This window comes from Oreochromis aureus, linkage group 8 (genome assembly GCF_013358895.1).
Source record: "Oreochromis aureus strain Israel breed Guangdong linkage group 8, ZZ_aureus, whole genome shotgun sequence".
Lineage (NCBI taxonomy): Eukaryota > Metazoa > Chordata > Actinopteri > Cichliformes > Cichlidae > Oreochromis > Oreochromis aureus.
The window spans coordinates 25,655,709-25,668,147 of NC_052949.1; the positions used below are offsets into that span (position 1 = coordinate 25,655,709).

Consider the following 12,439-nt stretch of genomic DNA (forward strand, 5'->3'; position numbering starts at 1 on the left):
CTGCAGTTTTTGGCACCCTCACTCTAGCTTCATTTTGTGCCCCTAGAAGTTGTAGCGTGGAAATATCATAATATATTCTTTGTATATTTGTTATAATCGATCGTTTTAAGCAGTTTATTAGAGTTTTCAATGTTATCATGGATTTACACTTAGGGAAATATGGGAAACAGAACCTGTTCTGCTTACAGGGGAGATAAAACTGAAGCATGAGTTATAATTGTACACTTGTGGCTGCATTTCATTCAGCTGTTTCCATGGCATCATGACAGTGAAGTTGAACAGATTATTGCAGACCGTCCTGACACCTGGAACATCAAAACACCAAAATTTCTTTTACTATAAATTGTAAAATTCATTGTCCAATTCCAAAGTAATGGAAATTGCCTGAGCACTCCAAGTTAGCTGATTGATACTCCCTAAAATGTAACAGCAATAATAAATATTTTTTAACCATGTTACATATCACGCACACACACACACACACATATATATATATAAGTTTCAGTGAGTGTGGCTTTGGGCTGTAGCCCTGAGACCGCTGAAAGACACAAATGGAGTAGCTTTTTTTTCCTCCCATGTTTTTCCTCCGACTAGAGTCTCAGACGTCGCTGTGCTGCGGTAAAGAAAATGGAAAGAACAAATTGAAGCAGATAGGCATAGGTCCAGTTTTTCCTCGCACCATTTGTGATCAGCATTTCTCAAACCAGTGACCAGTTTATGCAAATAAAGAACACAAAAAAGGGAGCAGGAGATGTGTGGCTCAGATAGCAGGCCTCAGTAATAATGGGCTGGTAGCATGATGTATGAGCCAATTTAAATAACATAAACTCCCTCGCTTCATCTGGAAACTTGAGACAAACACACACACAGACAGACACACACAGATACATATACATTGTCTATAACAGCCAAGTATACACATAAAACAGCACATATTACATTAACAAACAAACATTACCCTTTGCATTACTCCATGTGCTCGGTTCCCTGGAGCCACGGGAGCCCGAGCTACAACAACTGGGCTACTTCAGTCTATTTGGCCAGTCTAGCTTAATCTACATCAGTCGAGCTTCTGGAGCCACAAGATGTTGGCACTCAGTGAAAAACAGCATGAGAGAGAAGTGCAGACATTTACCTCCTGCTAACTGTCCAATCAGCACGTTCATTCTTCTATTTCTCTGAATTATGTGTCTTCATCTGCTATACTGCTACTCCTCCCTTACAGAGTGTAATTACTCAGTTTACATTCACAGCTGCATTTATTCTTTTCTGGGACATTTCTGCTCCGATGTGTCTCAGAAAGAAGAAACTGAAAACATATTGTCCCAAACTGATGCCTGCTTATAAATGTCTCAGACGAGGGGTCAAAGTAGATTCAGGAATTTTGTCTGTGTCTGACACACCAATCTGTTAATAACTCATCAAAGTACTTTTTTGTTCTGTTTTAGTTTACTAGCTAGTTAGTGAGCTCTGCTGTGTTTAGTTGTTAACTGCGCCCACAGTTTAACGTGTGGGTTTCTTAGAGCATTTTTATTGGAAATAAAACAGTGAATCAATCCAGACTAAAACCTTTGCAGAGCAGCAGGAACGTGCAAAGGCATCATATAATCTCTAGTGTATTTCTCATGGTGATCAACCAGAATCACATTGCAGTCATTTTACCCACTATTTGTGTATTATTTTTTTGGATAATGGCTGATTTGGATAAAGAAATGGGCAAGCATAAGGATTTGGGTTTGACAAGGGTCAAACTGTGATGGTAAGATGATCAGGTCAGAGCATCTCTAAAACTTTCATGGAGTGTTCCCGGTCTGCAGTGGTTAGTATTTATCAAAAGTGGTCCAAGGAAGGAAAAGCGATGAAGCAGTGATGGGGTCGTTGAAGACCAATCATGGGCATCGGAACAGAACTGGGAACACCTGGCACCAGGATGCACTGAGGGAAGAAAGCGAGCTGACGGAAGTAGTTTGATGCTTTGGGGAATCTTCTGTTGGGCAACCTTGGGTCCTGCCTTCCATGTGGATATTATTTTGAGACGTATCACCTACCTAAGCATTGTTGCAGACCACACAACCCTTTGACGGAAATGGTATTACAGTACCTATTGGCTGTGGTTTCTTTCAGCAGCATAATGCTCACTGCCATAAAGCAATAATGGTTCAGGAATGGTTTGAGGAGCACAACAAGAAGTGTGAGGTGTTGACTTGACCTCCAAATTCCCCAGATGTCAATCCAATCGAGCATCTGTGGGATGTGCTGGACAAACAAGTCAGATCCATGGAGGTCACACCTTACAACTTACATGACTTGAAGTATTTGTTGCTGACAAGTTAATGCCGATACCACAGCACATTTCAGGGGTCTAGTGAAGACTGTTTCAACAGATCAGGGCAGTTTTGGTAGCAAAGGTGGACCAACACAATGTTAGGCAAGGGGTTGTGATGTTGTGCCTGATTGGTGTATCTTATCTTGTTACTAGAACACAATTATGAGCTCCTGACTTCATTAAACCCAATCACAGTTAAAATTTACTGTTCTGATGGAAAACCTTTACACTGGTCCAAAATGAAGTAGTTGTGGTTCACATGCAATTTAATTGTCACCTGACATTTGGCACGTGTGTTTTAAAATATTGCCATTTATGAATTAATTTAAGTGCACCTCCTGTCAAGTAAATGCTCTCTTTAAGGTCTTAGACTCTGCTAGTGTTTGGCCCAATGAGAGCCTATTAATTTGTTGTTGTTGTTGTTTTTAAATACCAGTAATGTGGTTAGGCTCTGACCATTTTAATACTTTGGTTGTTTCCTTTGTGTTTGTTTTTGTGATAAATGCTGTGACAAACTGCATCGAGTTTTTTTTTTCTTTTTATGGAGATAAGAAACACGGTAGTGAATGTAAAAAGTGCCAGTTTGGTCCAGCCTGTGCTATTTGACCATGAGGGAAACTTGGAGTGCAGAAAAACAGTAAGCGATTAGCAACGAACATTGTAGACTAAATAAAAAACAAAGATCTGTCCTTTTAACACACGGGGCAGACACACTTATGCAATCAAATATAAATGTATTTTTACCAGCAAACATTCTCTCTTATTCACACACAGACACATAAAAACCATGCAGGTGGCCGACCATGATAACAAACAGCATAATTAGGAGCAGGTGAATGTTATAAAGCACTTTCTACTTCAAATTCGAGATGAACACGGAGTAAAAAGGGAAACGAGTATGTTTCAGCGATTAGGAATAATATCTAAACCGCCACGATTTACCAGATGAAGTAGCGTCTGGCTGGCTTAATGACAGAAAGGTGAGGTCGCCACGGCGAATGAGAGGGAAATGGGGTGTAGGAGAAAAAAACAAGAAAATAAAATTGGTCCTCAGCCTCATGCAATAGCCAACCACCGCCTCTGCAGCTTGATCTAAGATTAAATGTTTTCTATGTTTCTCCAAATTAAATCTGTAATGGGAATGAGATGAAAGATTGAATTCAGATATTGGATTAGCAACCTCGTGAACAGAAAGCTAAAGGCTGTGCAGTAACATCACAGTTAAAGATTTTTGGAGTTTGACATTTTAGGAATTTTAAGGACATGTTGTAATGTTCCATGAGTAGATCCATACTACTGTCTTGCTTGGATAAGAAATCGAGATAAGAAATCTTGGCCAAAGGCACGATCTTTCTAGTTTTGCTTCTGTACACCATCTCAGCGGATTTTAAATCAAACAAACTGTGAATGAAGTGCAGATGTTCTGCTTTAATTTAAAGGCTTTTATGAGATAAAAATTTCATTATAGCCATTTTTATAGATGGTACCCTCATTTTCAGACACTCAAAATTAAACTGGACAAATTAACACAAGGATTGTTTTTACTTGGGTGAAAATCTGTTGCAGTCAACATGTCAATTGAAGAATATCCGATTTCTTTGCTTTGAGAAAAGCTTAGGTTGCATTTGCAGTATGTTTTGGCTCATTAACCATTTGCACTGTAAAGCTCTGTTTTGCTGCTTTTGGCTGATTGGGAGTATAATCTGAGTATAGCCCTGTACACTTTAGAATCCATCCTGCTGCTTCTGTCAGCAGTCACGTCATCAGTCAACACTAGTGATGCAGATACACATTGTTTTTCTTGGCCATGGAAAAAATTCTGTCCTCATCCACCTTAGTTGTCTCCTCTGAACTTTCAGGTGTTTTATTTTTGCTGAGTTGAACAGGAAGTTTGTGTTTGGTCAATTATTTCTTTGTTGTAACAATGCTTCTTGGCAATAAACCTTATACAGCTGGAAATCCTGTTTATTTCCCTTATTGACTCCTGTTTGATATTGTTTATTGGGGTGGATGATTAAAGTCTGAAGAAACAAGACATACTGGCAGTTTAACAAGTAATTCAATTAACAAACAGGGGCATCAGTAGCATGTGGAAGAGCCATACACACCCACAACAGCCCAACGCCTCCTACTTATGCAGGTTACAAACTGAATTGCATTACATTCTTCAACCAGCATTTGTTGCAAGTCAGCCAGTGTCATTGGTCAATCAGGTATAAACAGCACACCCTAGCTGATCCCACAAGTGTTTAATTGGGTTAAGATCAGGACAGCAGACAGACCATCCAGTCCCAGTTTGGAGGTTGTCTCTAATAAACCCCATTCTTTGGGATAAGAGTTGACATCTTGGAGGATAGAGGTAGGTTCTAGAGCAGGGGTGGGCAATCTCAGTCTACGAGGGCCGGTGTCCCTGCAGGTTTTAGATCTCACCTTGGGTCAACACACCTGAATCACATGATTAGTTTGTTACCAGGCCTCTGGAGAACTTCAGGACATGTTGAGGAGCTAATTTAGCCATTTAAATCAGCTGTGTTGGTTCGAGGACACATCTAAAACCTGCAGGACACCGGCCCTCGTGGACTGAGATTGCCCACCCCTGTTCTAGAGTGTGGATATATGGAATTGCCACTGGTTGCAGAATCTCACCTTGATATTGCCTCTAATGATGACAAGCCTTATATATCAGATCCTGGGAACAACATCCAAGAGTGCAGTCCTAGAAACAAAAAAGATACCGCGCAGGACTCTCAACCTCCCAGGCCTCTGGTAGAGGACCCGAGGGATAGAGGCCATAGAGAAAGCCTTGCTTATCTCAGCAACAAATTGCATTCAGCATATGTTTTAGATCCTTTTCCACTGGCCTGCTTGCGGTCTAGACCTGTCATCCATCAAAACATGTTATGACTTGCAAAATACTACAAAAGAAGGCCCAAAACTCGCAACAAGCTGAAATTATATATCAAACGAAACACTTTGCTTTTCAACCTATTACCTTGGTTCTAATATAATGAAATTTTGATATAAGTTTCTTTTTTACCACCTTGTTGGAAGCGTAGTAAACAATATTTATTTGCACAAAAACACGAAGTCACAAAGTCAACAAGACTGTGAACGATAAACTAAGATTTACTAGAGCTGTGAGATTAATAATAAACTATGACTAAAAGCAAACTCGATTACAGAGAACATAAGAGAAACTAAATTCACTAAGTTAATCTTAAACTCAGGCACCTGGGGAAGAGCATGGGCTTCAGGAAATGCAACAGGGAGTCAGTACACTGCAAAGAGAGGAGAAAAGATTTAGTGGCTGAGCCCATGTGATCCGGAGGGGAAGAATCAAAGCTCATTTCTTTAATCTTACAGTTTGCAGGTGGAGAACTGGCAAAAGGGGGGTCGAGAGGTCCGGGGTGAGGCAGCCAGGTTCCAGGGCAGGGAATCCGTGGAGTGCAATGACTGTGGGCGGAGGGCTGGCAGGTGAGTAGTGTGGACTGAAGCTGTGAGGGACTGAACTGCCAAAACGAACCAGCAACCAGATGAAAGTGAGCATTGTCAGAGATGGAACACGAAAGATGGCTGAACGGCTGCAGAGAAAAACACAAGGTCATTTGCATTCTATGGAAATCTACCACCCAGAGGTGGAAACAGCAATTCGGATGATGACTCCAGCACTCACCCAGACCATGACAGAAATGCTACTAACCAACCAAGTCAAAGTAAAACTACAAAACAAAAAGAGGAAGGGCGTGTATGGCAGTGAAGTTAAAACCTACATGCCATTACTTTTAGGTGGCATGCAGAACAGGTTTAATCTGTAAGGAAGTTGACGTGTTAGCATATCATGTGACACGCTAGTGAAAAACTAAAGTGAAAGTATTTTAGAAGAAGCTTAATATGGAGCACAGGTGGTAAGACAATATTTACATGGTTGTTTCAGTGTTAACTTCACTTCATATATATATATATATATATATACATACATATTTCTATACATAGGTTTTGTTGAATCTGTTAGTGGCAGCAGTAAAATTATGGTGATTTATACTTCTGAAAATAACAAAGCTTTTCACATAATCTTTATATTGCTGAAATCTAGTTTGAATAACATGGATACTTGTAAACTATAATGAAAACAAGAATAGTTTTAAGAGACACATAAGACTAATCTACTTTATTTTAGAACATCTTGATTTTTGCATCAATGATGAGTCTCTACTCTTAGTTGCTTAATCAAAATATTCTCCGATTCATCTTACTAACAGTCACGCTTTGTTGTAGTCACAACATGACAACTTGTGCAAACAAGACAAGAAAGGTTCCATGATGTTAGTGACACACATGCTGTGTATCATTCACTGGATTAGTGTTTATTAGTACTGTTTTGATATTATTATTAGTAGTAGTAGTATTCGCAGCCGTAGTAGTAGTATCAGTATTAGGTACTTGTGGATTTTTTGTTTTATTTTTCAGACTACCAACAGCAAGGACTGTGACACAGCCTTTCTTGTTTGTGTGCTTCTTTTTGTAGTGTTTCCATATTTGTTGGATTTGGTCAAAAGGTGCTGAAAGGTTAAAGAGGAACAATGACCAACAGACTACCTGCTTGTGTGTCTATTCCATTAAGCAAACTGTGTGAAGCTGCCAGGGCATTTCTTAAAAACTGTAATCAATTTGAAGAAAGAACACAAGCCATTGGCCATGAACTTCAAGAGCTATCTGATGAATATAAAAAGATGGAAACTGAAACTAGATGGAAAAATCGGACTGGGGAAGCCCTTAAAGGACTGGGATATTTAGTGGCTTTGTCTACAGCGGTTGGAGTAGGACATTCAGTTTCACATGGAGGAGGGGAAAAAGCGCTCGCTGCGGGAGGTTTAGTCTTACTTTCATTATCTGCTGCTGCAGTCAAAACTGGAGACTCAACTGCTTGGAATGCAAATGTAAAGAAGTCACTCACAGAGCAGGACATGATGAAAAGTTTGAAAGCTTTGGTTGAAGAATTCATGACCATTATCGGAGCACAGAAGACCATCCTGGATGATATCGTCACATTCTCGGATGAACTGAATGAAAACTCCTCCTTTGTAAGAACAGCATCTGGAGCACAAGCAAAAACAACTCTTTCAGACATTGAAAAGTTTCAGGGACTTCGAAATGAAATAAACGAACTGACAGAGGATGTAAAGGCCGCACATCTTATAGCTGAGTCAGCCCTGCAGTGTGAGAAAACTCTCGCTGAGCTTTTAAAAATGAGGAATGAACTCAAAGATTTTGAACAAAATTAGTATGAAGTACTTTACCTTTTTTCACTTTTTTGACTGGGGAACTTCAGTGTTCAGTACATGCAGTCGATGAGTGTGCAAGACTATGACTAAGACAATATGCAAAGATCAGTCTCATGATATAACAGGTCAATCTATAAAGCAGCTGCTTAAAGTACAAGAACAGTTGCAACTTAATATCGTACCTAAAATTATTATAAACTGTTATTTTTAAACTGTTTATTTCAATTTTTGTTACAGAAGCAAGGTTCTACTGTTAATTTCAATCATCTGTACGAACAAAGAAAAAACCTGAAAGAAAAAGAAATAATGAAGTATGTACGACATAAACACCCATGTATTGCTGATGACGCCATCTTTTTAATCTTAAGGTTTTCAAACTGCAGGTCTGAAGTCTAGTTCATGAAAAGCTCTTTACTCTTTCCTAGTCTTTCCTATCCCTCAAAAGAAATCTAAATTAGCACTGGAAATTAACACTGATTGGACAGCCTACTGGCCTTTAAAACACTTGCTGAAAGGCAGAACTTATTAGCATTGAGGCATTCAGACGAATGAGATATTTAGCATTCTCAGTTGACTTCACCACCAGATCACATATATGCACAGAATGGTAAATAATGGTTCTTAGTGGTGTAGATAGTGATGCTTATTTGTGCTCAGTCAATAACCCATTCACTGACGTACTATGTTGTTCTACACCTTGTCTTGCTGCAATCAGCAGTTGCTTTCCTTGGTGTCTCTTTACTGCAATAAAACAAATAAACTCTATCTGAAAAAACAATAACTGTGAGTATATCCCAAAAGCTCCTTTGGGTCAGGGACCTGTTTCATCAAAGTAATTTTCAACCTGACATCTGCTTCACTCACAAACTGCAGATATACCTTCTACTTCTTTAAAGTTTTCCTTTCTGTCTCTTTAGAAATGTAACTAATTAAAAATTTCAATATTTCATGTTGCAAATTCAAGGAGACAGGCCCTAAGGTTATGTCCGTATCACAGTGGTTCAGTGGGTAGTGCCATCAACTCACACTGAGGTTATTGTAAGCACAATATCAGTTTTAGTAACAACTGTTCACCTACTTAGTAATATATAGAAAACCAACACATTTATGAACCACACTGACTCTACATAAGGCCACTCTTGCAGCCATACTGATTACTCATGATTAGGCTAATTAGGGATCAGATGAAAGCTGTGCCAGCTCTGGTGATGATCATTATCATATGTGAAATATTGCTTCTTCTTTTTTTTCTTTTCTGCATTTGTGTAAGATGAAGTGTAAAGACAGATACTTTTGGGGAAAGGGCATTTTCTATTAAAGGGGCTGCAATTCATACCATCACAAATCACATATAAATGACAACATTAGTTATGGAGAGAATGAACACCCTGAAAAGGACAGCTAGCTGTACTTGTTTGTGGTCACGGGCAATATGGATACACTTTTCAAAATAAAAAAGAAGAGAAAGAAAGAAAAAACATCAGATTGTAGCAGAGTTCGACATCCTTGTCATGTGTTTCCACTTGTGCTGTGACTGTATTCCTCTTCATTAGTCAGTCAAACAGAGTTGCAGCAGCATTGGGAAGCAAATGCCTTCCATGTGTCTCTAATTGCCTCAGTAGAGGTATTTAACACAAGGTGAAGCCATTAACACATGGACACACTTGTCAGATGTGGAGCCAGGCGGCTCTGGGTGAAAGAGGAGACAACAGCACATAAAAGCTAATGCAAAATCCACAATGTCCATCTAAGGAACCTGAGTGATTGCTCGCCACAATGCTGTGCATCAATTCAGGGCAATTCAGGAAAAGCAAATATAAGAGTGAAGCACTACATTTGTTTGTTTATCCACTGCAACCTAAGACTTTGATGAGCCTGAAAAAGTAAAATCTGAAACCAAAGAAATTTTTTTCAATAAGTTTCTTTAAAAAAAAAAATTGTGTTCTTGTAAAATTATATCTAAACTTTAAAAAATCGTGTATGAAACCATGCACCCATATTTTCACCTCATGTAAACAAAGCGCATGGTTTACCATGTTTTAGGTAATAGCTCCATCTGGTGTTTAACTGGAAACACTGCATCATCCAGGAAAACAACTGATTATATATAAGAAGAACCTGTAAACGCGAGATTAAAGTGTGAATTATCAGAGTAAAGTAAACGTGATCAGTCTTGAATACATAGTAGCACGGGGGTAAAAATTAAAAGTGTAAAGGTCGTTCAGTTTAATTCATTTTCATGGTACTGATACTGTGCTGGTTAAAGGGGACACAGAGCTGCTGTACCTTTGTTTAGTCACTTTAATATGATACTGATGAAATAGTTTACTGAAGGAGGGTTTGGCTTTTAGAGGTACAGGACAACAGAAGATTTCATAGCTGAGGAAGTTTGTTTCTATAGCAATGTAGGGAAATCACATCACAAACTGTAGGACTGCCCCAGGGAATGTTGGTATGTTGGAACGTATGGATAACACAGTGGGAGATTATTATAACTCCTGTAAATTGATGGCTTTGTCATCATTTTTGCTGCCAGCAGGGGGCAGTGTCCACAGACCCTCCATAAACAGACAGTAGCTTCACTCTGCAATGAACTGAAGTTGACTGCCGTCTGTCTCTTGACTGTACAGTTTTGTGACAAAAGTTATAACATAGAAGTTGATATATCCACTGGTCGGCATGTTTATTAAAGTCAAAAATGTTTTTTTGTGTGAAGAAATTGTATAAATATGTGGTTTGGTGTGAAAGGTGGATTTGCTTTTGACTAAAGGCTGTGATGGTTCCATATTGGATACTGGCTCCTGAACGGGTTCAAAATATCCAACATGAGAACAGGACACTGATCAGCATTTGTTGGAGAGTCTGATTAAATACTGCAGTTAGATTCCAGTCAGTGCTTGACAGCCTCGGATGTTCTCTGTCACCACTTCTTTCACACCTGTCTCTCGAAGAGCTTCTCCAGAGACACCTGCAGTGATACAAAGCACATCATGGTCCTTCAGCAGCCTTCCCATAGGCAAACAAAAAGACAACAAGACATAGACTGCAGTGACCAAATCCCGGCTGAATATCTGAGCAAACACACTTTGGCATGTCCATGAACACAAGATCCTTCCTCACCAATTATCTTGACATACAACCATACTGGGAAAGTGCCGCAAAGTAGAGGCTTTCCTCACACAGGGTGGGTACAGCTTTGTACCAAAATGTTGCCACACAGGAACCAACAAAGTCAGCAAGATCCACCCTGAAATTTTGAAACAGCTTGGATCCAGACACCTGCAGCATTGTGAACTGGTATGGCTTTTTCCTTGACAGGGACCATGCTTAAATTTGAACCACTTGATCAAAGCCTGTGACTACATACAGCAGCAACCAAGGTCTCCCCATAACAGCGATGAGACTGATTTTATAGCAGCTAGTAAATGCTCCGTCACATCTGAGTTCCATAGGAATACTGCATGTTGATCTCAAAGACATGGACTGCCATTACTGCCTCCTTAAATTCAAAGTTACTGACATTAGTCTGGCATGTCCCATCTCTTCAGTGATTCCTGGTGTCTGTATGGAAACTGTTTGAAGCATGGCACCAGAGGTTATGCTCCACATTTCATTTAATGAACCCACTGATACGTGGTCCCTGGGCCCTGGTAGCTGTGGAGCTGGCTCTACCAGCTCTAACCTGGAAATATGGATTATCGTCTCTTCAAGTTCATCAGATGACTGACTTTGGTACTAATACTGAATACTGTATTAAAGAAGAGCACATAGGACCAAAACCTTGTGGTTTCTCATCAGGTTTCCTGCTGGTAAACAAAAAGACCACACAACATTGACTTCAGTGTCCATCATCTGGCTGTATACCTGAATACTGCACATATTACACTGTCTTACTGTTTTACTATTAGTATTTCAATTAAGAATGAATTACCAGATTACTCCAACAAATATCACTATGGTTTTTGTTGTTGTTGTTGTTGTGTTGTTGTGTTTTGTTGTTGTTTTTTTCACTTTCCCCTCACCCGCTCTAACAGTCACGGCAGATGGCTGGCCCTCCCTGAGCCTGCTTCTCCTGGAGGTTTATTCCTTCCTTCTTCCAATTCTAGAACAAGCGAGTTCTTTTTTCTTCTTTCAGCCTGTCCTGCCTGACATCTTTTGCAAATTATGATCTGAACTCACTGTTGTGCCAATCATTTGTTTATCCAAGACAACCTCTAGATTCTCTACAAGCTGAGGCCACACATTTCTGATAACAAATATGTGCCCACCCAAGAAAGAGAGACACCAAGATGAAGCGCCCACAGCCAAAGGATAAGCGCCCCAGAGAACCAGAAGCACGGGGCAGCCTACTCCGTCATAGGCTGGCTATCCTGGCATGAGCCGAGCACAAGGCGCCAGGCATCTGCACCACCCGACAGTTAGGTTTAAGTCATGTTAAATAAAACAATAAGCATCATCCATCCTGACATGTTGTTTTTGATTCTTCAAAAAAACATGCAAGGGCCTTGACAACTGGCCTGTAGAAACTGAACTGTCACTTATAAAGTTAGATGATTTCGGGTACACAAATAATTCTCTAGTGTTGTAATATTGTAGGTTCCTTAACTTAAAATTTAAAATGCCTTGAGGTAACTGCTGTTAGGATTTGCCGCTAGTAGTAATTATGCATGTCACAGCAATCTGCATATCACACTTTGCACAATGATGCCAAAAATTAAATGCAAACTGTAATACTTCCACACAATGCTTTGCTAGTTCTTTTAAACTGCATATGATTATGAGGTATTTTATAGCAGAAAACACTTATGATAAGATTCTACATGATAATATT

At 39.6% G+C, this 12,439-nt stretch overlaps 1 long non-coding RNA gene across 1 annotated transcript; it reads right to left on the reverse strand.

The window, feature by feature from the left end:
• Window positions 1-5,444: 5,444 nt before the first annotated feature.
• Window positions 5,445-8,363, reverse strand: LOC120441481. The gene is made up of 3 exons (XR_005614137.1): window positions 7,281-8,363; window positions 5,688-5,907; window positions 5,445-5,604 (listed from the first exon to the last, which is right to left on the reverse strand). It is a non-coding gene; the product is annotated as an uncharacterized LOC120441481 (long non-coding RNA).
• Window positions 8,364-12,439: the final 4,076 nt, after the last annotated feature.